We start from the raw sequence: 25,819 nt of genomic DNA, 5'->3' as shown, positions 1-25,819 counted from the left end.
AGTCAACAACAACTGTATATCAAAAATACAAAATAACATTTATTTTAATGCTTAACAATTGGACGATCTATAGTACTCATACACTCATTTTCCTGTCCATCAATCATACATCCAAACATACTCAAAGCAGTTTAAAACATTGTTGAGATAGTAACATTTTCCACAGAAATGATAAAAAATGAATTAAATTGAAACAAAGTAGCACAAAATCAAATGACTGGTGGCGTTCTACATGCGTTTTGGCACACATAGGTGCCTTCGCCAGGAAGAAGACCACAGTTGGACCATATGAGGAATCTACAAATACATTTTTTTACCTTTTATGAAATGGGAGGTTCTTTCCGAAATACATAAAAAATGCAATAGGCATTGTATACCTGTATGTCAGACCTTGCAATAAAGATGATGATTCATCGTAACAGATGAGGATAGACTGTCTTGATATAAAATAACTAAGTACACAGATTGCCAGCCACACACTTACTTAAATCCTCTATTTTTGAGGGAACAAACCATACGAGTTAAATGTAGTTGGAAGCAAAACAACTGTCAGAAATGTAGCTAAAACAAGTTTTATTTTATACACTTGCAGATATCCCGTATTAAGACAGAGCCCTGATGAGAATCCGTAGAGTTGACATACCGGATTCGAAACGCGTTGGCGTAAAAAGATTAGCCATTTATTGGTCGAATGGACTGAATGAATTAATTTGAAGTCTATTTTTCCTTTTTTGAACTGCCTGTAGTTCATTGATTTATGATTGTCATCAAGTTTATACTTTTGACTCTGGTCTTTATGGAATTACAGATGATTTTTTCTTCGTAGTATGAATATTTGAGTGTATATATATCAGAGCAATTCACTTTGTATAATACAACTAGTTATGTGTATGTGTTTGTGTTGTAAATAATCGCGAATAGTATATAATTGTATATAAGCTGTACAAAACGATAAGGTGTCCCTTTCATACATCGATACTAAAAAAGACAAAAAATAAATAAATAATAAAAGGGTTAGAGTGATATACCCGTACGAGGATTTAAGTAAGTGTGTGGCTGGCAATCTGTGTACTTAGTTATATTAATGGTCCAGCTAGCCCCACGTCCCAGGACCTGACTCCCCCATTCTTCAAACGTTAGAGCGGGACACCCCCGCGAGAGTTTCAAGGGCACACAATTAATTCAGGTTGCCTTCTGGCTTTAAGACTAAATCAGGAAGGATATTCTATCCTTCCAAAAAGGAATGGCTGAGAGGGACACCTTATCGTTTAGTGAAGAACGGATACAGAATCTGATTGCTTCCTATGCATTCTCGAATGTTGCTTTGAGCTCCTCGGCTCAACAGCAAAACGAATCGGACAAACTAATAAGGCTGAGTAAGAAACACTTACGGACAGAGCTACATGGGCACTTTCTATTAAAACATTTGAGAGGTGGAACTATTCCCTGGGGGTTAAAGGTGAAGAATGTCCCTGTGATCTTAACCGAGGACACTGAATACAGAAAGGGATTTAGCTGTATTAATACGAAATACAGTAGGGACCTGATGGTCCATACGATAGAAACTGCTCAAAGAATCAGCTTAAAAGAACTCGAGGAAATAGAAACACTAACCCAGGCGATAAAAGACAGTCCCACAATTTCTGACGCTAAAGCGCTATTAGAAAAAACAGACAAAGAAATTTCTACATTTAAAGATAACACACTGAATAATAAAATCGCACAATACGAGAGAGACTCTAAGGCATTCATGCTCGAGAAAGCATATCCATTTCTGAAGGACGAGTACTATACTCAGCCTGAGTCAAGGGGAGCATTGCGTAATTATCAGGGGGGGTCCCGATATAGGTTTAAAACCTTTTCCGAAACCTCATCATCATCAGACTCATCGGGCTCTGATACGCGAGGAAACCAAAACAAAAAGCAGGTGTCTTATTTAGAGAAGGACCAGCAAGGGAAGACCAGATTTAAGGTGCCATGGGAGATGCGGACAAGGAGGAATTTTTACAAATCATAAAGGCGCCATCCACAATAGTCAATCTATCAGACAAAGCACTCACAAAAGATGAGGAATCCGTACTAAATCTTGGATTAAAATTTGTACCTCGTCAACAAACAGACTTTACCCAATTGAAGTTAGAGACCATAGAATTTTGACGCAAAATTCGACTGAGGGCCTTTTTTGCCAATCAGCCACCTATGATAGAAAAAGAAACTACAGGGTTACGTAATAAATCGACCTTCATACCTAGTCAAAAAATTCCTAAACAGGTTTATGCCTTCGAACAAATCATGCTTTCCTCAATTGACAAACTAGAGAGAAATAAAAAATATTTCCAACAGAATATGAATAAAGGACAGAGAAGTGCACTACATGACTTGCGGAATGATACGTCGATAGTTGTGAAACAGGCCGACAAAGGCGGAGCTGTAGTCCTTTGGCCAAGAGAACAATATCTTGCTGAAGCCAATACTGTTTGGTATAGAACCCTACAGGAAGATCCGGTCAAAAACATTCAGGGACTGATAGCAGATACTGTTAAAATAGGGTTAGATGAAGGCTATGTTGGTGTGAGAGAAGATGAATTTTTAATCAAAAAATAACCCAGGACTCCAATCCTGTACTTCCTCCCCAAGATCCATTAAAGTCTAAATGACCTGCCAGGACGACCCATTGTTTCTGGGTGCGAATCCTGCCTGGAACCACTTGCGAAGTATGTTGATTTTTTCTTGAAGCCCTTTGTTAGCTCTGTTAAATCATATCTCAGAGACACAATGGATTTCCTCGTCAAAGTAGAAGGGACTGATTTTAATCCTGCATCACAATTGCTTGTGACAATGGACGTCACGTCCCTTTATACTCAAATACCCCAAGGAGAGGCATTGGAAGTAATTGAGCTTTATTTAGAAGCTCGTGCAAAACCACATCGAGTCCCTACCAGCTTTATTCTCAAATTGGCAGAAATAGCGTTGCGCAAAAATTACTTCAGATTCTTTATGCAGACCAAAGGGACTGCTATGGGATGCCCCTATGCTCCTGAGATGGCCATATTGTATATGGCAGAATATGAGAAGAAATTTATTGAAAAGGATAACCCATATTGCAGTCACATTAAGCAATGGCTACGATATATCGACGACGTGTGGCTTCTGTGGCAGGGGAGCCACACGGAGTTGATGAAATTTCATGGATGGCTTAATTCCAAACATCCAGACATTAAATTTTCTATAGAGTTCAGTGACACAAGAATGACGTTCCTGGATGTGGAAATCACATGTTCAAACGGGAAGTTGGTCTCCTCTTTGTACAAGAAGAAGACTGATAAAAACACAATACTGCACCACCAAAGTGACCACCCTAGGAACTTGAAGGCTAATTTGCCCTATGGCCAACTGCTCCGTATCAGGAGAAACTGCACGGAGTTGTCAGAGTATGAAAGACACGCTGACACATTCTGTCACGAAATGGAAAGCTGTGGTTATCCCAAAAAACTGTTAAAAAACTCATTCAAGCGGACACGATGTACACCACGCGAATGTTTGCTACAAACAAAATCAAAGGCTGAACTAGACCGGATGGTCTGTGTCACCACATTTGGGCCTGACACAAACAAATTCAGACAAACTGTGTTAAAAAATTGGCACTTACTAGAAAACCTGGAGTGTCCATTTCCCCGTCCTCTTTTCGCGTATCGTAAGAACAGGAGCATCGGACAACATCTTGTCCGAGCCGAGATAGCATTACCCAAACCTAAGAGTGACCTATTGTCTCAATGGGGAATGAAACCCATTGAGGGACATCATAAATGTGGGACATGCGTGGCCTGTGGGACAACTGTGGAAGGGAAGGAATTCCAACATGGGAATATTAAGTGGAAACACTTAAGTTTCTCAAATTGTAAAACACGAAATGTTGTGTATGTAGTTATCTGCCCATGCAATAAGATTTACATAGGCAAGACAACACAACAAGTGAATATGCGCATAACGCAACATAAATCTAGAATCAAGAATAAAATGCTTACAGCACCCATGGTGGAGCATTTCATTGAAAATAAACACACTGAGAATGACTTGAAGTGGTCAATTCTATATGTTCTGCAACAGTCTAGATCCATTGACCATGATAAACTTCTACTAAATAAAGAGGCCTACCTTATACTTAAGTTTAATAGCGCACTCAGCGGGCTCAACTCGCTATCTGAAATATCTAGAGTGTGAGCTATATCTAGTACAGTGCCTCCAAAAGAAAGGTCGATGGTAATTGTGCATATGTTTTCATATGTGGTTTAAATTCACCTTTTTTCACATCTAAATGATAGCTTTCTCTAGCGACCCCACTCTAAGATGGCCGCCAAGCAAGTAGCTTTAAGTAGGTCCAAAACCATGTTACAACATGGCTGCCAAACTAGCGACCCCACTCTAAGATGGCCGCCAAGCAAGTAGCTTTAAGTAGGTCCAAAACCATGTTACAACATGGCTGCCAAACTAAGTGAATGAGAGCTAGATGCCGAGTCACAGCTTGTTGAAGTAAGTCTAGAGCTAACATGGGTTTGATTTGCTACCAATAATGCAGTAGCCCCGGAAACCTAAAAAAACGCTGTTATTTCCTCTAGGGAAAGCGAGCGCGAGTAAAAAGGACTGAGGAAAGCGGTGCCTGCATGGTTAGAAAGCGTTTACCGCTGCAACCGATTAGAACACGAACAGCCCAAGCGAGGAATCCCTCAGAGCAGGTATGCCGAGTAGAGCAACGAGTGCCATACTCTCTCCGTCTGTGCATAATAAGCGCGTAAAACGTTATTCTCATTATTTTCAGGCTGTAATACAAGACTGAAAATTAACTCCCATTTGGTGGAAACGTAGGATCACGAGAATGATCCATTAAGGTATGTTGATAACACATGTGCCCCATTCTGTTCTTAGAAAGTGAGCAAGAACAGGTCATGATACCTGTTTTTTTTTTTAGATCCCGAAAAGAAAAGAAACTCAGTCAGAACTAATACTCTACCCTTGACCGGCGGCTGCTGGTTCAACAGGTAATAAGAGGAATACGAGTTAAATGTAGTTGGAAGCTAAACAACTGTCAGAAATGTAGCTAAAACAAGTTTTATTTTATACACTTGCAGATATCCCGTATTAAGACAGAGTCCTGATGAGAATCCGTAGAGTTGACATACCGGATTCGAAACGCGTTGGCGTAAAAAGATTAGCCATTTATTGGTCGAATGGACTGAATGAATTAATTTGAAGTCTATTTTTCCTTTTTTGAACTGCCTACATTTAACTGTAGTTCATTGATTTATGATTGTCATCAAGTTTATACTTTTGACTCTGGTCTTTATGGAATTACGGATGATTTTTCTTCGTAGTATGAATATTTGAGTGTATATATATCAGAGCAATTCACTTTGTATAATACAACTAGTTATGTGTATGTGTTTGTGTGGTAAATAATCGCGAATTATAAATAATTGTATATAAGGTGTACAAAACGATAAGGTGTCCCTTTCATACATCGATACTAAAAAAGACAAAAAATAAATAAATAATAAAAGGGTTAGAGTGATATACCCGTACGAACCAGGAAGTCTCTTATGGTTTGTTCCCTCAAAAATAGAGGATTTAAGTAAGTGTGTGGCTGGCAATCTGTGTTCTTAGTTATATTAATGGTCCAGCTAGCCCCACGTCCCAGGACCTGACTCCCCCATTCTTCAAACGTTAGAGCGGGACACCCCCGCGAGAGTTTCAAGGGCACACGATTAATTCAGGTTGCCTTCTGGCTTTAAGACTAAATCAGGAAGGATATTCTATCCTTCCAAAAAGGAATGGCTGAGAAGGACACCTTATCGTTTAGTGAAGAACGGATACAGAATCTGATTGCTTCCTATGCATTCTCGAATGTTGCTTTGAGCTCCTCGGCTCAACAGCAAAACGAATCGGACAAACTAATAAGGCTGAGTAAGAAACACTTACGGACAGAGCTACATGGCCACTTTCTATTAAAACATTTGAGAGGTGGAACTATTGCCTGGGGGTTACAGGTGAAGAATGTCCCTGTGATCTTTACCGAGGACACTGAATACAGAATGGGATTTAGCTGTATTAATACGAAATGCAGTAGGCACCTGATGGTCCATACGATAGAAACTGCTCAAAGAATCAGCTTAAAAGAACTCGAGGAAATAGAAACACTAACCCAGGCGATAAAAGACAGTCCCACAATTTCTGACGCTAAAGCGCTATTAGAAAAAATAGACAAAGAAATTTCTACATTTAAAGATAACACACTGAATAATAAAATCGCACAATACGAGAGAGACTCTAAGGCATTCACGCTCGAGAAAGCATATCCATTTCTGAAGGACGAGTACTATACTCAGCCTGAGTCAAGGGGAGCATTGCGTAATTATCAGGGGAGGTCCCGATGTAGGTTTAAAACCTTTTCCGAAACCTCATCATCATCAGACTCATCGGGCTCTGATACGCGAGGAAACCAAAACAAAAAGCAGGTGTCTTTTTTAGAGAAGGACCAGCAAGGAAAGACCAGATTCAAGGTGCCATGGGAGATGCGGACAAGGAGGAATTTTTACAAATCATAAAGGCGCCATCCACAATAGTCAATCTATCAGACAAAACACTCACAAAAGATGAGTAATCCGTACTAAATCTTGGATTAAAATTTGTACCTCGTCAACAAACAGACTTTACCCAATTGAAGTTAGAGACTGTTAGACCTGTCTGGCTTTTTGACGTAGTCCCTCCTATTTATTATTTATTTTGTCCCCTTTTTGCCCCTCATACCCTTGAGAATTTTTGTCCACTGACTTTTTATAGGTGTTGGCCAAGGGGATAGGTGTTCTTTTGTCCCTCATAGTTTTTTACCTCAGGCCCAGAGGCCTGTTCTGACAGGAAACTCCTGTATTCACAAAATGGAGGGCCCTAACTGTTTCCAACTGCCACACCTTAGTCAGCCCCATAGGATAACCTTAGGCCTTCCAGAACCTTCTGGACCCTACTGGACTCTGTGGGGGTTGTCTATATAAGGGCAGAGGTTAGGAAGCCATTTTGTGCTGACCAGAGAGTGGAGGAGTGAGGCAGTGGTGAGAGGAGGAGGACGCACTGGGAGCAGTTAGTTTGTCCTTGTGACAGACAGCCACTACAGGGAGACGTTCCCCCTTCAACCCCTGACCAATCCCTCCCAACCACCTTCTTCTGCTGAGGAAATCAATCTACTTGTGGTGGAAGCCCCCTCTAAATTTGAGCCCCATTGAACCCTGGCAGGACGCTCTTGTTAGAGGACTTCCCTAATTTCCCATTGCCAGCGCTGCCCCGTGTTGTGGCCAGTGATCCCTCGACGCGCTGTGGGGAAGACGCGTGTCTGCGGAGCCTTAGCGATCTGGGGAGTTAGCGCGCCGCTCTGGAGTGTGCTTCCGGTGGAGCCAGGTGAGGGAAGAGACTGCGGCATAGGAGCGGAGACAGCGCGGTGCTAAGCGGGAATACTAATCCCTTGCGCCCGCGCTGTTCAGCTCTGCGGTGGTGGAGGATCTGAGGAGGCGAGGCCTGCGGGAGGCGTGACCGAGGGAGGAGTGAGTGTCTCGGAGGCGAGCCGCCTCCGTTTTCCGGCGGCCTAAGAGACATCGCGGGAAGCGTCTAAACGACGCGCAAGCTCAGTGGGAGGCCGGCGAAGTGGTCCCAGAGATAGAGAACCGGCGGAAGGCGGAACAGCCTTTCGCCAATGGAGCCAGCGAGAAGCGCCATTGTTTCTTTCCATTTCCGAAGCCCCTCGCCCAGCGCTGTGAAAAGGAAGCGCGTCTGGGCTGAGGAAACCTGTCAAGCCCCCGCGCTCTGATAATTGATTTACCCCCACGCCAGCACCAGGCAAGTAGCTGGTTGGGGAAGTGTGGCAGGATCGCCGGAGGCTGTCTGACAGCAAGAAGTCCCTCCTCTATTCCTCTTGCTTTCCCCGCCCTGAACCTTCTTGTGCAGTGCGACGAGGGGACCCTCATTAAAAGTAAGGAGAGTGGGGGTGTGGGAAAACGGATGCCAGGGAGCCTTTTTCAGGCAGAAAGAGTCACTGATACCAGAGGGGATTCCCAAAACCCTCACAGTTAACGACAAGGGTTTTAGGTTGACAGAAATCTGAAGAGCCTAACATTAAGGTGTTGGAGAAGTGATTCCAGCTATTCTTCATTGGGTTATCGTTGGAATTGACTACCGGGAGGAGGCCTACTTTGTGTGTAATCTGGCCAGGGTGTTCTAGCATAACTGAGGTTATAGACCTATCCCCCTTTAGTCAATTGCTCAGTAGTTGAACCCTCTTAATTCGACTGTAATGTACTGAATTGTGACTCCTATTGAAACTGATATGTATTGAACCGTGATTCCAACTGAAGCTGAATTGTTGCACTTAATCAATTGTATGACAAAAGAAAAGAGTTACTTGCTAAATGTGATTGAATAATAAGATTAAGAGTACTGAAGAAGTTAATTTAGTAATTTACTTAACAGTCTTAGAAATGTGATTGTTGATACTAAGATATCCTGAAATGTCCTAGATTGTATAATCTGAAACCGAAGAGTAAATTATTCTTATAAAGCAGTACTTATTTTTCCACATTTTTGGTGTAGCGTTTTCTTTTTGAGTGTTATTGCGTGGCTTTACTGTTGGGTGGTCTGCAACCTTTACAATGTGCCTCTGAAAGATTAGTCTTGCCCTAGGCCAGGCTACCCCAGTTCCAACATATTGGTGCCTAGCGGTGGGATACTGACTTGGTTGCAGCTACTCAATAGTAATTCAACGTAATACACTAAACCTACACCAGGAGTTTTCTCCTTGCGGCCCTCCCAATTTGTCTTTTTGATTTTTCCAAATTTGTTCCTGGTGGTGGGTGGAGGTGGCTTTAGGTTGCCCTTGCAACTCTGCAATTTCTGGTGTGTTATCTAAGTTTGCCTAACTCAAAATGGAGTTCGCTATGGAGAACCTAGAGGTCTATTCTGTGTCACAGTTGAAAATGTTCTGCCAGCAAATGGGGGTATTTTTCAAACATGGTGCCAGGAAGGGGGAGCTCCAGACCAGTCTTAGGGTTCGGGTGGAGGCACACCAAGAAAAGAAGGAGGAGGATGAAGAGGCCGACCAGGACACGGTGGGGGGGGGTAGAAGGTTTATTCCGCTCTGAGGGGGAAAACTTACTCCCAGGACCAGTGTCCTACTCCAGAAGGGGCAGTAGCGCCTCTGGGGGAAGCTTAACGGAAGCCGAGCTCACCGATAGGAGGGAGAAAAGACAGTTGAGGTGGGAGTTGGCCAAGTTGGAGCAGGAGAAGGAGGAGAGGAGGATGCTCCATGAGTTTAAATTGAAGGAACTGGAGCTCCAAAGCCTGCGAAGGGGGTCCTCTCCTGAAAGGAATGGTGGCAGCGAACCAAAGGAGACAGCCAGGGAGACCAAACCCTATTTACCAAAAGACCTGATAGCGAGCTTCAGTCAGGGGGACGATATAGCTAAGTGGCTGGCTGCTTATGAGGTTTCTCTGAGGGTTCATGGGGTGCAGGAGAAGCACTGGGGGGGTAGTTTGTACAAGTACATGCCTCCTGCTGGTCGGGACACCTTGCTGGCCCTGGAACCAGAGGAACAGACAAACTACCCCACCATGAAGCTGGCGTTGTTAAGGAAGTTCGGGCTTACCCCAGAAAGGTACCGACAGAAGTTCAGGGGGAGCCACAAATTAAGCACCCAGAACTGGGTGGACTTCCTTGACTACGCCAGAAAGGCCTTAGAGGGTTGGGTCAAGGGCAGTGAGGTGAAAGATTATGAGGGGCTGTACGATCTATTTTTGAGAGAACACCTCCTCAAGAAATGTTTTCCCGAGCTGCGCCAACACCTGGTGGACAGCAAGCTGACCAATCCCCGGAAGCTTGCAGAGGAGGCGGACATCTGGGCAAGTACCCGAGTGTCCTCCAAGGGGACTGGAGGGGAATCTCAAAAAGCCGGACAGGGCGCCCCCCAGAAGAAGGAGGGGGGGGAGAAAAAGAAATAGTTCTCTAAAGGTCTCCAAAATAACTTCCAAGGGAAGGGAGCAGGTTTCACCCCTAGGGCAAACCCGCCCAGAAACCCTAATCCTGGCCAAAGCCAGCAGCCAAGGGTTCTCCACTGTTTTGAATGTGGTGGTATTGGACATTATAAGGGGGATGTCAGATGCTCAAAGAGACCACCCCCTCCCACCGGAGGAAAGTCACCGGGAGTAGCTAGTGTAGCGCTCGGGGAGGAGTTGCTCTTAGATAAGGGGGGTGAGTGGGCGGGCGTCACCTTAGTGTCCCTGGGAGAGAGGGAGATGGTTCCAAAGATCCAGGTGCCCCCAAATACTACAAAGTATGGGCAATGGGTCACCATCAATGGCCAGAGAGGGGAGGCTCTGAGAGATACAGGAGCCAGTATGACTATGGTGAGAAGTCAGCTGGTGTCTCCAGAGCAGGTTGTTCCTAATGTACTCCACCCCGCCGCGATGGCTGACGGCAGAATGGGTCACTATCCAGTGGCTGAGGTTCCCTTTGAGTGGGAGGGGGTTGCAGGTTCACTTCGAGTTGCCGTAAGCCCTGCCGTGCCAGTCGATTGTCTGTTGGGGAATGACATGGAACACAACACTTGGAGAGAGGTGGAATACCGGACGCATTCTGCAATGCTGGGTACACCTGACTGGGCCTGTGCAAGCACACGGTCTGCGACTGCCCGGAGAGGGAGTTCGCCTGGGTTGGAGCCTGGAACAATGGCCCAACCCGCTGCTAAGAAGGGACAGACCCGGAGACAGAGAAAGCCTGCTCCGGCTTCCACACCCCATGAGACAGATCGGCCACCAGCAGTGGTGGACCAGGAGTCCGTGGAGGGGGAAGTAGACTCTCTGGAGGATTTACCCATCCCTGCGGAGTGGCATGTGGAGGGAGGTCCTACCAGAGAGGAATTCTGTAAGGGGCAGAGAGAGTGCCCCACCCTTGAGGGACTGAGGCGACAGGCTGAAGCCCAAGCAGCAGGTGATGTTACGGGACACTACCATATTTACTGGGAGGATGGACTCCTCTACAGTGAACCCAAGGTACCCTTGCCCGGTTCATCAAGGGCCTTGGTAGTCCCGCAACAGTACCGAGCCTTTCTTTTGGAATTGGCTCATGCCATACCCCTGGCAGGACATCAGGCCAGGACAAGACCTTTGCACGGCTTGTCCTCCACTTTTACTGGCCTCAGATGAAAGTGGCGTCCAACACTTACTGTCGGACATGTGTAACCTGCCAGGCCAGTGGGAAAACAGGGGTGAAGCTAAAGGCTCCCCTGGAACCACTTCCAGTCGTTAGCACACCCTTTGAGAGGGTGGGCATCGACATTGTAGGGCCTTTGGATCCACCAACAACAGCTGGTCACAGGTTTATCCTGGTTCTGGTGGATCATGCCACATGGTACCCAGAGGCAATACCTCTGAGGACAGTCACTGCACCTGTAGTGGCAAGAGCCCTAATGGGAATCTTTACCTGAGTGGGATTTCCCAAGGAAGTTGTGTCTGACAGGGGGACCAACTTCATGTCAGCTTACATGCGGGCAATGTGGAAGGAGTGTGGAGTGACCTACCGGTTCCCGAAAATCCGCAAAATCCGCGAGCGAAACGGATTTTCCGCCCATGCCTAGTTCAGACTGACCACCGACCCCTTTGTTGGCTGATGCAAATGAAGGGGGAAAATCCCAAGTTGTTGAGGTGGTCCATCTCCCTACAGGGAATGGACTTCCGGGTGGAACATCGGCCTGGAGTGGACCACGCCAATGCAGACGGTCTCTCCAGGTATTTCCGCCTTAGTGATGAGGACTCCCAAGGGGTTGGGTAGTTCTCCCCACTTTCAGCTGGGGGGGACGCGTGTTAGACCTGTCTGGCTTTTTGACGTAGTCCCTCCTATTTATTATTTATTTTGTCCCCTTTTTGCCCCTCATACCCTTGAGAATTTTTGTCCACTGACTTTTTATAGGTGTTGGCCAAGGGGATAGGTGTTCTTTTGTCCCTCATAGTTTTTTACCTCAGGCCCAGAGGCCTGTTCTGACAGGAAACTCCTGTATTCACAAAATGGAGGGCCCTAACTGTTTCCAACTGCCACACCTTAGTCAGCCCCATAGGATAACCTTAGGCCTTCCAGAACCTTCTGGACCCTACTGGACTCTGTGGGGGTTGTCTATATAAGGGCAGAGGATAGGAAGCCATTTTGTGCTGACCAGAGAGTGGAGGAGTGAGGCAGTGGTGAGAGGAGGAGGACGCACTGGGAGCAGTTAGTTTGTCCTTGTGACAGACAGCCACTACAGGGAGACGTTCCCCCTTCAACCCCTGACCAATCCCTCCCAACCACCTTCTTCTGCTGAGGAAATCAATCTACTTGTGGTGGAAGCCCCCTCTAAATTTGAGCCCCATTGAACCCTGGCAGGACGCTCTTGTTAGAGGACTTCCCTAATTTCCCATTGCCAGCGCTTCACATACCAGCGTTGAAGAGAAAGCAGCTGAGAGCCCCGTGTTGTGGCCGGTGATCCCTCGACGCGCTGTGGGGAAGACGCGTGTCTGCGGAGCCTTAGCGATCTGGGGAGTGAGCGCGCCGCTCTGGAGTGTGCTTCCGGTGGAGCCAGGTGAGGGAAGAGACTGCGGCATAGGAGCGGAGACAGCGCGGCGCTAAGCGGGAATACTAATCCCTCGCGCCCGCGCTGTTCAGCTCTGCGGTGGTGGAGGCGGATCTGAGGAGGCGAGGCCTGCGGGAGGCGTGACCCAGGGAGGAGTGAGTGTCTCGGAGGCGAGCCGCCTCCGTTTTCCGGCGGTCTAAGAGACATCGCGGGAAGCGTCTAAACGACGCGCAAGCTCAGTGGGAGGCCGGCGAAGTGGTCCCAGAGATAGAGAACCGGCGGAAGGCGGAACAGCCTTTCGCCAATGGAGCCAGCGAGAAGCGCCATTGTTTCTTTTCATTTCCGAAGCCCCTCGCCCAGCGCTGTGAATAGGAAGCGCGTCTGGGCTGAGGAAACCTGTCAAGCCCCCGCGCTCTGGTAATTGATTTACCCCCACGCCAGCACCAGGCAAGTAGCTGGTTGGGGAAGTGTGGCAGGATCGCCGGAGGCTGGCTGACAGCAAGAAGTCCCTCCTCTATTCCTCTTGCTTTCCCCGCCCTGAACCTTCTTGTGCAGTGCGACGAGGGGACCCTCATTAAAAGTAAGGAGAGTGGGGGTGTGGGAAAACGGATGCCAGGGAGCCTTTTTCAGGCAGAAAGAGTCACTGATATCAGAGGGGATTCCCAAAACCCTCACAGTTAACGACAAGGGTTTTAGGTTGACAGAAATCTGAAGAGCCTAACATTAAGGTGTTGGAGGAGTGATTCCAGCTATTCTTCATTGGGTTATCGTTGGAATTGACTACCGGGAGGAGGCCTACTTTGTGTGTAATCTAGCCAGGGTGTTCTAGCATAACTGAGGTTATAGACCTATCCCCCTTTAGTCAATTGCTCAGTAGTTGAACCCTCTTAATTTGACTGTAATGTACTGAATTGTGACTCCTATTGAAACTGATATGTATTGAACTGTGATTCCAACTGAAGCTGAATTGTTGCACTTAATCAATTGTATGACAAAAGAAAAGAGTTACTTGCTAAATGTGATTGAATAATAAGATTAAGAGTACTGAAGAAGTTAATTTAGTAATTTACTTAACAGTCTTAGAAATGTGATTGCTTATACTAAGATATCCTGAAATGTCCTAGATTGTATAATCTGAAACCGAAGAGTAAATTATTTTTATAAAGCAGTACTTATTTTTCCACATTTTTGGTGTAGCGTTTTCTTTTTGAGTGTTATTGCGTGGCTTTACTGTTGGGTGGTCTGCAACCTTTACACTGTGCCTCTGAAAGATTAGTCTTGCCCTATGCCAGGCTACCCCAGTTCCAACAGAGACCATAGAATTTTGTCGCAAAATTCGACTGAAGGCCTTTTTTGCCAATCAGCCACCTATGATAGAAAAAGAAACTACAGGGTTACGTAATAAATCGACCTTCATACCTAGTCAAAAAATTCCTAAACAGGTTTATGCCTTCGAACAAATCATGCTTTCCTCAATTGACAAACTAGAGAGAAATAAAAAATATTTCCAACAGAATATGAGTAAAGGACAGAGAAGTGCACTACATGACTTGCGGAATGATACGTCGATAGTTGTGAAACAGGCTGACAAAGGCGGAGCTGTAGTCCTTTGGCCAAGAGAACAATATCTTGCTGAAGCCAATACACAGGTGAGCAACACTGTTCATTCAGGGACTGATAGCAGATACTGTTAAAATAGGGTTAGATGAAGGCTATGTTGGTGTGAGAGAAGGTGAATTTTTAATCAAAAAATATCCCAGGACTCCAATCCTGTACTTCCTCCCCAAGATCCATAAAAGTCTAAATGAGCCGCCAGGACGACCCATTGTTTCTGGGTGCGACTCCTGCCTGGAACCACTTGCGAAGTATGTTGATTTTTTCTTGAAGCCCTTTGTTAGCTCTGTTAAATCATATCTCAGAGACACAATGGATTTCCTCGTCAAAGTAGAAGGGACTGATTTTAATCCTGCATCACAATTGCTTGTGACAATGGACGTCACGTCCCTTTATACTCAAATACCCCAAGGAGAGGCATTGGAAGTAATTGAGCTTTATTTAGAAGCTCGTGCAAAACCACATCGAGTCCCTACCAGCTTTATTCTCAAATTGGCAGAAATAGCGTTGCGCAAAAATTACTTCCGATTCAATGAGCAGTTCTTTATGCAGACCAAAGGGACTACTATGGGATGCCCCTATGCTCCTGAGATGGCCATATTGTATATGGCAGAATATGAGAAGAAATTTATTGAAAAGGATAACCCATATTGCAGTCACATTAAGTAATGGCTACGATATATCGACGACGTGTGGCTCCTGTGGCAGGGGAGCCACACGGAGTTGATGAAATTTCATGGATGGATTCATTCCAAACATCCAGCCATTAAATTTTCTATAGAGTTCAGTGACACAAGAATGACGTTCCTGGATGTGGAAATCACATGTTCAAACGGGAAGTTGGTCTCCTCTTTGTACAAGAAGAAGACTGATAAAAACACCATACTGCACCACCAAAGTGACCACCTCAGGAACTTGAAGGCTAATTTGCCCTATGGCCAACTGCTCCATATCAGGAGAAACTGCACAGAGTTGTCAGATTATGAAAGACACGCTGACATATTCTGTCACGAAATGGAAAGCTGTGGTTATCCCAAAAAACTGTTAAAAAACTCATTCAAGCGGGCACGATGTACACCACGCGAATGTTTGCTACAAACAAAATCAAAGGCTGAACTAGACCGGATGGTCTGTGTCACCAAATTTGGGCCTGACACAAACAAATTCAGACAAACTGTGTTAAAAAATTGGCACTTACTAGAAAACCTTGACTGTCCATTTCCGCGTCCTCTTTTCGCGTATCGTAAGAACAGGAGCATCTGACAACATCTTGTCCGAGCCGAGATAGCATTACCCAAACCTAAGAGTGACCTATTGTCTCAATGGGGAATGAAACCCATTGAGGGACATCATAAATGTGGGACATGCGTGGCCTGTGGGACAAATGTGGAAGGGAAGGAATTCCAACATGGGAATATTGAGTGGAAACACTTAAGTTTCTCAAATTGTAAAACACGAAATGTTGTGTATGTAGTTATCTGCCCATGCAATAAGATTTACATAGGCAAGACAACACAACAAGTGAATATGCGCATAACGCAACATAAATCTAGAATCAAGAATAAAGTGCTTACAGCACCCATGGTGGAGCATTTCATTGAAAATAAACACACTGAGAATGACTTGAAGTGGTCAATTCTATATGTTCTGCAACAGTCTAGATCCATTGACCATGATAAACTTCTACTAAAAAAAGAGGCCTACCTTATACTTAAGTTTAATAGCGCACTCAGCGGGCTCAACTCACTATCTGAAATATCTAGAGCGTGAGCTATATCTAGTACAGTGCCTCCAAAAGAAAGGGTCGATGGTAATTGCGCATATGTTTTCATATGTGGTTTAAATTCACCTTTTTTCACATCTAAATGATAGGCTTCTCTAGCGACCCCACTCTAAGATGGCCGCCAAGCAAGTAGCTTTAAGTAGGTCCAAAACCATGTTACAACATGGCTGCCAAACTAGCGACCCCACTCTAAGATGGCCGCCAAGCAAGTAGCTTTAAGTAGGTCCAAAACAATGTTACAGCATGGCTGCCAAACTAAGTGAATGAGAGCTAGATGCCGAGTCACAGCTTGTTCAAGTAAGTCTAGAGCTAACATGGGTTTGATTTGCTACCAATAATGCAGTAGCCCCAGAAACCTAATAAAACGCTGTTATTTCCTCTAGGGAAAGCGAGCGCGAGTAAAAAGGACTGAGGAAAGCGGTGCCTGCATAGTTAGAAAGCGTTTACCGCTGCAACCGATTAGAACACGAACAGCCCATGCGAGGAATCCCTCAGAGCAGGTATGCCGAGTAGAGCAACGAGTGCCATACTCTCTCCGTCTGTGCATAATAAGCGCGTAAAACGTTATTCTCATTATTTTCAGGCTGTAATACAAGACTGAAAATTAACTCCCATTTGGTGGAAACGTAGGATCACGAGAATGATCCAGTAAGGTATGTTGATAACACATGTGCCCCATTCTGTTCTTAGAAAGTGAGCAAGAACAGGTCATGATACCTGTATTTGTTTTTAGATCCCGAAAAGAAAAGAAACTCAGTCAGAACTAATACTCTACCCTTGACCGGCGGCTGCTGGTTCAACAGCTAATAAGAGGAATACGAGTTAAATGTAGTTGGAAGCTAAACAACTGTCAGAAATGTAGCTAAAACAAGTTTTATTTTATACACTTGCAGATATCCCGTATTAAGACAGAGCCCTGATGAGAATCCGTAGAGTTGACATACCGGATTCGAAACGCATTGGCGTAAAAAGATTAGCCATTTATTGGTCGAATGGACTGAATGAATTAATTTGAAGTCTATTTTTCCTTTTTTGAACTGCCTACATTTAACTGTAGTTCATTGATTTATGATTGTCATCAAGTTTATACTTTTGACTCTGGTCTTTATGGAATTACGGATGATTTTTTCTTCGTAGTATGAATATTTGAGTGTATATATATCAGAGCAATTCACTTTGTATAATACAACTAGTTATGTGTATGTGTTTGTGTTGTAAATAATCGCGAATTGTAAATAATTGTATATAAGGTGTACAAAACGATAAGGTGTCCCTTTCATACATCGATACTAAAAAAGACAAAAAATAAATAAATAATAAAAGGGTTAGAGTGATATACCCGTACGAACCAGGAAGTCTCTTATGGTTTGTTCCCTCAAAAATAGAGGATTTAAGTAAGTGTGTGGCTGGCAATCTGTGTACTTAGTGGCTGCTCAGATCCTCTGGGATGGGTCTGGCTGTTGTCCCCAAAATCCGTAAATCTCGGATGGGAGGTATATCTTTCAGGCTCCTTGCAGCCAAGAATTGGAATTTGCTCCCCACTGAAATGCGTCTCGAACCTTCTGAGACTAAATTTCGCAAAACCCTCAAAACCTATCTCTTCCGCCTAGCATTGTTATAATCCTCTGACTCTCTTCCAGGTTCTCGTCAGCGCGGGGACACGCCGGTGTGCGTTACCAAGCGCTTTACAAAATTCCAAAATGAAATGAAATTAATGGTCCAGCTAGCCCCACGTCCCAGGACCTGACTCCCCCATTCTTCAATTGATATAAAATAAGGCACATGGAATATTTGTTTTGTCTTTCATTCCAAGGCTAGGAGAACAGCACAAAAATATATGCCGATTGATGAAAGAATGCAGGTGTAAAAAAATTCAAACATTAGCAACATATCGTTGCAAGAGTAGCTGCTTAATATGAATCATTTAAGCCCTATTGACCTTGGTTATCAAGTTTATAAGATTATGCTGAGAAAAGCACAGTACATACTTTGTTAGAATTTGATGCAAATGGGGAAGCTCAATTAATATTGATATTGATAAAAGGATTTCTGTAATATGAACAAAGGAAACACAGTGAGATATGCACCACTCAATATAAGGTATGCAATATAAGAGGGATGTTAAGTATTATAGCCTAATCCTCCAAAAACTTTAGAAAAACTTAAAACAACGGGCACTGAACATACCGAGTCCCAGAAACAATAAAGAAGAGGTTGTGTGTGCAGATAAACATACAGATGTAGGGTGCATACATTTACCAATTATGCATGAAGTGATCATCATAGTGAATGCAGATTTAAAAGATAACAATGATATATAACATGACTGACTTTATGTGAGAGTGAGAATAAACTTCCCTCCCCAGTCGCATTTCGTGTCTGTAGGATAATATGGCAGCGTTCACCTTTTATCTTTTAGTTTGCAAATCCAACGCCACCCATAAAGCAGTTATCTACTGACCTGGTGCAATTGATACCATATATGCTGCAATCGTTTTCTTGCTTACTACATTAGGCACGATTGCTTCATGCATAATTGATAAATGACGTCTCACAGTCGAAGTATGTACCAAATTATACATTTACTTATAGTTTGTTTGTTTGTTTTTATCACCGGCAGAACATTTATAAAAAGGGACTCATTTAAATCAATTCTGAATGACATATCGATAAGTATGACTCTAGCTTTTTCATCTTAGCCAAAGTTTTCGGTAACTGAGGTAAATATCAGCCAGACTCCTAAGAAATACTCCTTAAGTAAACGAAAGGTTATCTGTGCAACTATCAACACCTGTTATTCATTTTTCAGGTCTAGATAATATATCAAGTACGGTACCATTCTAATTTCATCCTAAAGTACGACTGGTTATTGTATAACCATCAACACTAGGTAATATTCAAGAATATATTATTTCATCACCAACCTCTATACATGGGCTCTTGTCACGAGTAGGAATGAGAATTTGCCTAGCCTTAGTCCAATTCTATTAAGGACTCGGAGGCGAGGATTATGCCTTACTTTCTTCACTTTATTTTCACAGCAGCAAGAAACATGTAAAAAAACTACTTTTCCCATGAACACCAGGGAAAAAAACAGGAAACTGAATAGTAAGTCCTTTGTCAGTCTCTATGCACCGGCAGCAACCACCATGCCTTGCATCCACTTCCTCTTCCTCTTTCTTCGCGTGAAGCACTCAGTCCGGTAACCTCACGTGTCTTGTTTTGGACCATCATTCCCTGGAATAAAAGCTCAGAATCAGAATCTGACCTCCCTGAATACCAGGTACGCAGCATCAATGCATACAGAACAACATCATTGTCAACCTCATGAAAGCCATAAACAGGTTACTTACATTCTGTACGGGGAGGGTCCACTTCTAGGAAGTCCTTGGGGGGGATAATCCTCGCCTCCGAGTCCTTAATAGAATTGGAACTTACCAGCACTAAGGCTAGGCAAATTCTCATTCTATGGCAGGACCGGAGGCTTCAGATTATACCAGTTCAAAGCTTATCGACAACTAGCCGAGCCACCTCTGTTACTGGCTTAAAGTAGAACCTCTTGAACGTGGAGTCTGTGGACCAATCCGTGGCCCTCATCAGGTCCTCCAACCGAGCCCCTAGCGCAAAAGCCTTCGAGGCCATAGCTCCCCGTGCCGAGTGAGCACCAAATTTCTTCGTATCAGTCCCCGCCTCCTGCATCACCCAACGCACCCATCTGGCGATTGTCGGGGGAAGAAACAGCCTTGTACGGTTTCCGAAGGGCAATTAGCAGTTGTCTCTCACCCGGAGGGCGAGTATCATCAGTCATATCCTCATATGCACGGAGGCACTGCACCACACACAGCTTGGGGGAATCCGGAAAAGCCGGGTATGAAATAACCCTCGTAAGGGTCTTAGTTCTCCTGCTCACTGTAAAGGACACTCCTTCCGGGGAAAAGGCCCATGCTGTAATATCAAGCGCAAGCACGTCTGAGACTCGTCTGCAGGAAACCAAACACAATAGCATCGCTAGTTTAGCAGTAAGCTCTTTGCGAGACAAAAACCTGTTCGGCTGCCAAGAAAGAAACAAATTCAGAACCCTGTTGACGTCCCACAGGACCGAATACCACGGCTCTGGAGGCAGCGAGAGGCGAATCCCCCTCAACAGTCTGCAAATCAAAGGGTGTTCCCCGATTGGGGAACCCTGTCCCAGGTCATGCCCCGCCGATGTGGCAGAGCGGAAAGTATTGATAGACCTATAGGCTAAACCCTCTTCCGCCAAGGAGGCAAGGAAGTTAAGGACATGGACTACATCCGTCCCCACAGGATCGAAACCCCGTCGCACACAACAGCGACGCCACCTATGCCATGCTGACCGGTATCTCCTGGCGGTGCTGTCCACCCAGGCCTTAGAGAGCAGATCCTCTGCCTTTCCCGAAAGGCCTGGGAGAGACCAGCAACGCCGGAGATCCGCCATGCCATCAGCCTCAGCGAGCCTTCCTGAACCAACCTGTGGGGATTCCCGTCCGGGTTCAGGAGAATGTGAGGAGAGTGGGGGAGTAGGATTGTGAAATCCCAGGAAAGTTTCAGAAGAACCGGAAACCAAACTTGAGACCTCCACCAAGGCGTGATCATCACCACCGGTGCTGACTGACGGCGCAGTAGCGCTGACACTCGTGTGATCATTGAGAATGGAGGGAACGCATAACCCTGCTCGCTCGACCAGTCTTGGAGGAACTCATCGGTCGCCTCCGCTGATGGGTCCGGGCACCAACAGAAATACCTCCATAACTGGTGGTCCAGCCGGGAGATCCACCGAAAATGGACCCCACCGGTCCATCAACTGGGAAAACACCCTCGGATCCAGCTTCCACACGCTGGCATCCATGAGGTGCCGGGAGTGCCAATCGGCTACCTCGTTCTGACGGCCCGGCAAATACTCCGCCGTGACCGAGACCTGATGGTCCAGGCAAAAGTGCCAAAAGTCCCGTGCGAGATCCGCCAGCATCTTGGATCTGGTGCCACCCAGATGGTTGATATAGCGGACCGCAGACACGTTGTCCATCCGCAGAAGGACACACGATTGGACCCGATCCTTGGTCCAGCACTGGACCGCAGAGGAACCTGCCAGCAACTCCAAATAGTTGATATGTAACGACTGCTCGAGGGCAGACCAGGCGCCGCCCGTGGAGAAATATCTGCACCTGGCCCCCCAACCTGAGCGACTGGCGTCCGACTCTATCACTATGTCTGGGGCGGACCCAAATATCGCACGACCATTTCAGGCCTCCATGTGCGTCAGCCACCATCGCATTTTGTCCCTCACGTCCTCTGATAGCGGAATCAGCGGTGAGTACGTGAGACCTTTCCTGAGATGATACGCTTTCAACCGCTGCATGGCCCGGTAGTGAAGCGGGCCCGGGAAGATGGCCTGAATCGAAGACGACAACAGGCCCACGATCCGTGCTAGATGACGCAGCGAGATCATTGGCTTCGCCAGGGTCTGGCGCAACTCGTGACGAATCTTGGACATTTTCCGGGCGGGAAGACTCAAGGAGGCTGAGACCGAGTCTATGCTGAACCCGAGAAAGGTTGCGCACTGAGCTGGGACCAGGAGAGATTTCTTTTCGTTTATAACAAATCCTAGACCCTGCAATAGGTCCACCGCGAACTGCAGCTGGGACGCTAAGTGCCTCGGACACTGGTCCATGAAGAGCATATCGTCCAAGTACACTATCAGTCTGACCCCGCGTGCCCTCAGGGCCTCTACCGCTGGGTGCAGCACCTTTGTGAAACACCACGACGCTGAGGAGAGCCCGAAGGGCAGCGTGGTGAACTCGTACACCTGTCCACCTGAATTGGTGGAAGCGACGGTGCGGAAGGAAAATAGGGACCGCCAGATAGGCGTCTTTTAAGTCTAGCCTGGCCATCCAGTCGGATGGTCGGAGCACATCCTTCAGGAGGTGGATTCCCTCCATCTTGAAATGGCGGTACACCAGCCACTCGTTGAACTCCTTTAAATTGATAACCGGACGGCGGCCTCCATCGACTTTGTCGACTAAAAAGATGTTGCTGAGGAAGCCGTCCGGGTGCTCGCACGCACGGCAAATCACCCCTTTGTGAAGGAGTGCGAAAACCTCGTTGCGCACCAATTCTGCATCGTGCTGCGAGAACGTAATGGGATGAAGGTGCTGGGGCTGCCGTGGATGGCCATGGAACTCCAGTTGGAAGCCCTGAACCGTCTGTAGTACCCAGGCGTCCTTGGTAAGGGAAAGCCATGCTGGGAAGAACTGCGCCAGGCGACCCCCTACTCGCAAAGTCGCAGAGGGTAGCACACTCACCTCTTCCACCCTGTTGCTGACCTCGATAGACCCCACGTCCTCAGAACTTCTGACCTCTGGTGGGGTAAAAGTTATTGAAGCGGGAATTGTGTTCCTGACCATGCCCGCGTCCGGAGCCTTGTCCTCTATCAGAGGGGTTGCCCCGACCGAACGAGCGGCCCCTGCCTCGTCCGGCCCCTTCAAAAACCCGAGGGGCAAACACTTTTTTGATATTGGACTGGGCTCGGTCCAGTGACGTAAACGTAGCCACGAATTTACCGAGCTCCTTGATAAAAGGATCTCCGAACAAACCGCCCTGCGCCACTGCGCCCGCCTCCGAAGAGGCGAGGTCACCCAGCTTAGGGTCAATCTTGATTAGCAGTGACCTCCTCCTCTCTGTAGAGAGGGCGCAGTTGGCATTGCCTAGGAAAATGATGGCACGTTGCGCCCAGTTAAACAAGATTTCCGGAGAAATGATGTCCCCCGACACCTTAGCTTCCTCCGCCATGTCGAGGATTTTGGTCATAGGGCCCACTGCGTCCAGCAGTTTGTCCTGGCACGTACGCCAGGACCAATCTATACCTTTCCGGGGATCTTTAACAAACTTAGCGAGAAAAGTGGCCATTTTAGGGTCGATGTCCGGGGTCAGTGCCACTTTTCCCTCCAGGGAAGGGCGGGGGCACTACGCCCTAAGGCGGCTGCGAGCATCCTTGTCTATCGGTTTACGGAGACGGTTCGCCACATATAAGGCTACCTTATCCCCCCGGACCCATTCAGAGGACCGTGGGTGGACGATATCGTCCGGATCCAACATGTCCGAAGGGCCCGCGGATGTGGAAGGCTGGGACGGGAGCCACGACCTAGAAGAGCAGGCCTCTTCCTCCGAGTCTGGAGAATCGTCATCTTGCCGTGGCTCCGGGGACATAGTACGGGGAGTAGGCGGTGAGACAACCACCGGTTGGGTGGGGATGGGTAGTGGGTCCTCAAGCGCCTTAAAGGCGTGCCTAACCCTATCAAAGGCCATCGGATCAATCCCCTCAGTACAAGGCTTCTTAGGCGGGGGTAACCGCTGACAGGGAAGGATCCGAGGCCGGGGCAGGCGCCGGAATGAGGGCCGCAATTTTTGCGTACGCCTCATCCAAACGCGCCGTCAGGCGTTGTTCTAGAGGCACTATCGCCTGATCCACCGCTTTGTAGATGGAGTCATCTACCGCCTGATAGAAATCATCATCCCAGGAGGTACAATTTAGAGGGTCTTCCTCCGTGTACTGGCCTGACTCCCCCTGCATACTGAGGTAAGTTGGGCTCTACAGGAGGGAGGTACAGCACAGCAAATTGCAAAACCCCTGAGGGCACACTGTGGGTCTGGGGTACCCCAGAGGATATGGCGGCACAGAGGCACGAATTTCGGGTCTAGCCCAGGGAACACAACAGCCCTCTATGTACTAGGGCGCCACCCGGTCAAGCGTCCCCTAGCGCTACACACCAGCGTCAATTACGACCCTGTCAGGGTGTTCAAATTCCGAAATACAACCCACTCTGGGCGTCACACTGAGGGATAACCTAAATTTCGACCACGCAGGGTGTCAGGACTGGGTAGCCAGGGACAGCGCTGAAGCTGTGTAAAACGCGGTAAAAACGTGTTTAAAACGTGAATTATAGCGCGCCTACTGGCAGAGAGAGCACTGCCCCCTAGCGTCGCCAGAAGCGCACCGCACTCCGCTGGGCCAACAAATTGCGTAAGGAGCGCAAAAGCGTCCCACGATGTCAAGGGGACCTGTAGGGGTTGCAAAACACCAGCGCTATACAACAAAGCCACCCGCTGCCCACAGAGATCCCCAAAACCCAGGAGAGAGTGACAAAAAACCACTTAACTTGCTGCTGAGCAGCGAAGAAAGAGAAAGAGGAAGTGGATGCAAGGCATGATGGTTGCTGCCGGTGCATAGAGACTGACAAAGGACTTACTATTCAGTTTCCTGTTTTTTCCCTGGTGTTTATGGGAAAAGTAGTTTTTTTACATGTTTCTTGCTGCTGTGAAAATAAAGTGAAGAAAGTAAGGCATAATCTGAAGCCTCCGGTCCTGCCATAGAATTTATGGCTTCTATCTATGGCTTCATCACCTCTTTTTCTTTCTGACTATTCACATTGGGTTATTCTGCACTACAATCCTTTATAATTAACTTCATTTTTACAAATCTAACTCCATGTCTTGAAAAAAAACTTTGCTGTATAGCGCTTAAGTAATTAATTACCTTGTGTATTCTTCTCTTCTCCTTTTCACCTTATTTTCTGTTCAATGCAAATGCTTTCTAATGTTCATCAATGCCTATTGTATTTTCAATGTACTTCCGAAAGAACCTCCCATTTCTTATAAGGCAACAATTCTTATTTGCAGATTCCTCATATGTTCCAACTGTGGCCTTCTTCCTGACGAAGGCACCTGTGTGTGCTGAAACACGCGTAGAGTACCACCAGTCATTTGATTTTGTGCCACTCTGTTTCAATTGAATTCATTCTTTATACATTGTGTCCATTTATCATTTCTGTGGAAAATGTTACTATCTCAACAATGTTTTTAAACTGCTTTGAGTATGTTTGGAAGTATGATTGATGGACATGAAAGTGAGTGTATGAATACTATAGATTGTCCAATTGTTAAGAATTAAAATTAACGATATTTTGTATTTTTGATAAATTGTTGTTGTTGCCTTGGTTCGTTCTATTTATTATTGCTTATACATTATTATTAATTATCATTATTTGAATGGTTGCCTTAAATCTGCACATTGATTTATAAGAGTTTCATACGGGTAGAATTCCCTTCTAAATTAAACGAAGTTTCATAATACATGGACCAGGACAATCAGAGCTATTTTCAGAATGTGTGTTCGACTCAACGCCTGTGGTTTAGCTGCCAGAGAGACTGAAAGAGTTTTCTTTAAGATCCTCTTCTATGAGATAAATTGTTTTAGGGGCCTCTGTTGTTTGAGAATATCATTTAAACTTAAGGTCTCTCAGATAAAGTAACCTTTATGTGACTACTATGCAAGGGCAGTGAATGGTCCTACTAAAAAGGAGGCTATCTATAGGATGGACGGTGGCACCTTTTAGGTGCTGGAGGAGATCTGTCAGACTGAAGATAACCTGTGATTCAGGAAGAGTTGCGTCAACCGCTTTAGAAGTGCTTTTTGATAGAACATTGTTTGGTATCTTGATCATGAGTAGAATAGTATCATGCTCCTTAAAGCAGTCTTCAGAAGCATAAAAAAGAAGTATAACATAATAATATAATGCAACATAATGCCAATAGAAAAATAACATAACCTAACATAAAATAGACCCTTGTGGAGAGCGGATCAATGAACTCTGATGCTGCTCCCATCCCAATCCATGGACCCTAAAAGGCATTTAATGTCCAGTGTTTGTAAAGCGCGAACAATTACCCAAAGGTGTCAAGGCGCTGGGGGGTAAACAGACAAAATATCGACTAC

This window comes from Lissotriton vulgaris, chromosome 5, assembly GCF_964263255.1.
Source record: "Lissotriton vulgaris chromosome 5, aLisVul1.2, whole genome shotgun sequence".
Classification (NCBI taxonomy): Eukaryota; Metazoa; Chordata; class Amphibia; order Caudata; family Salamandridae; genus Lissotriton; species Lissotriton vulgaris.
Note: the sequence above shows the minus strand (reverse complement) of the source record.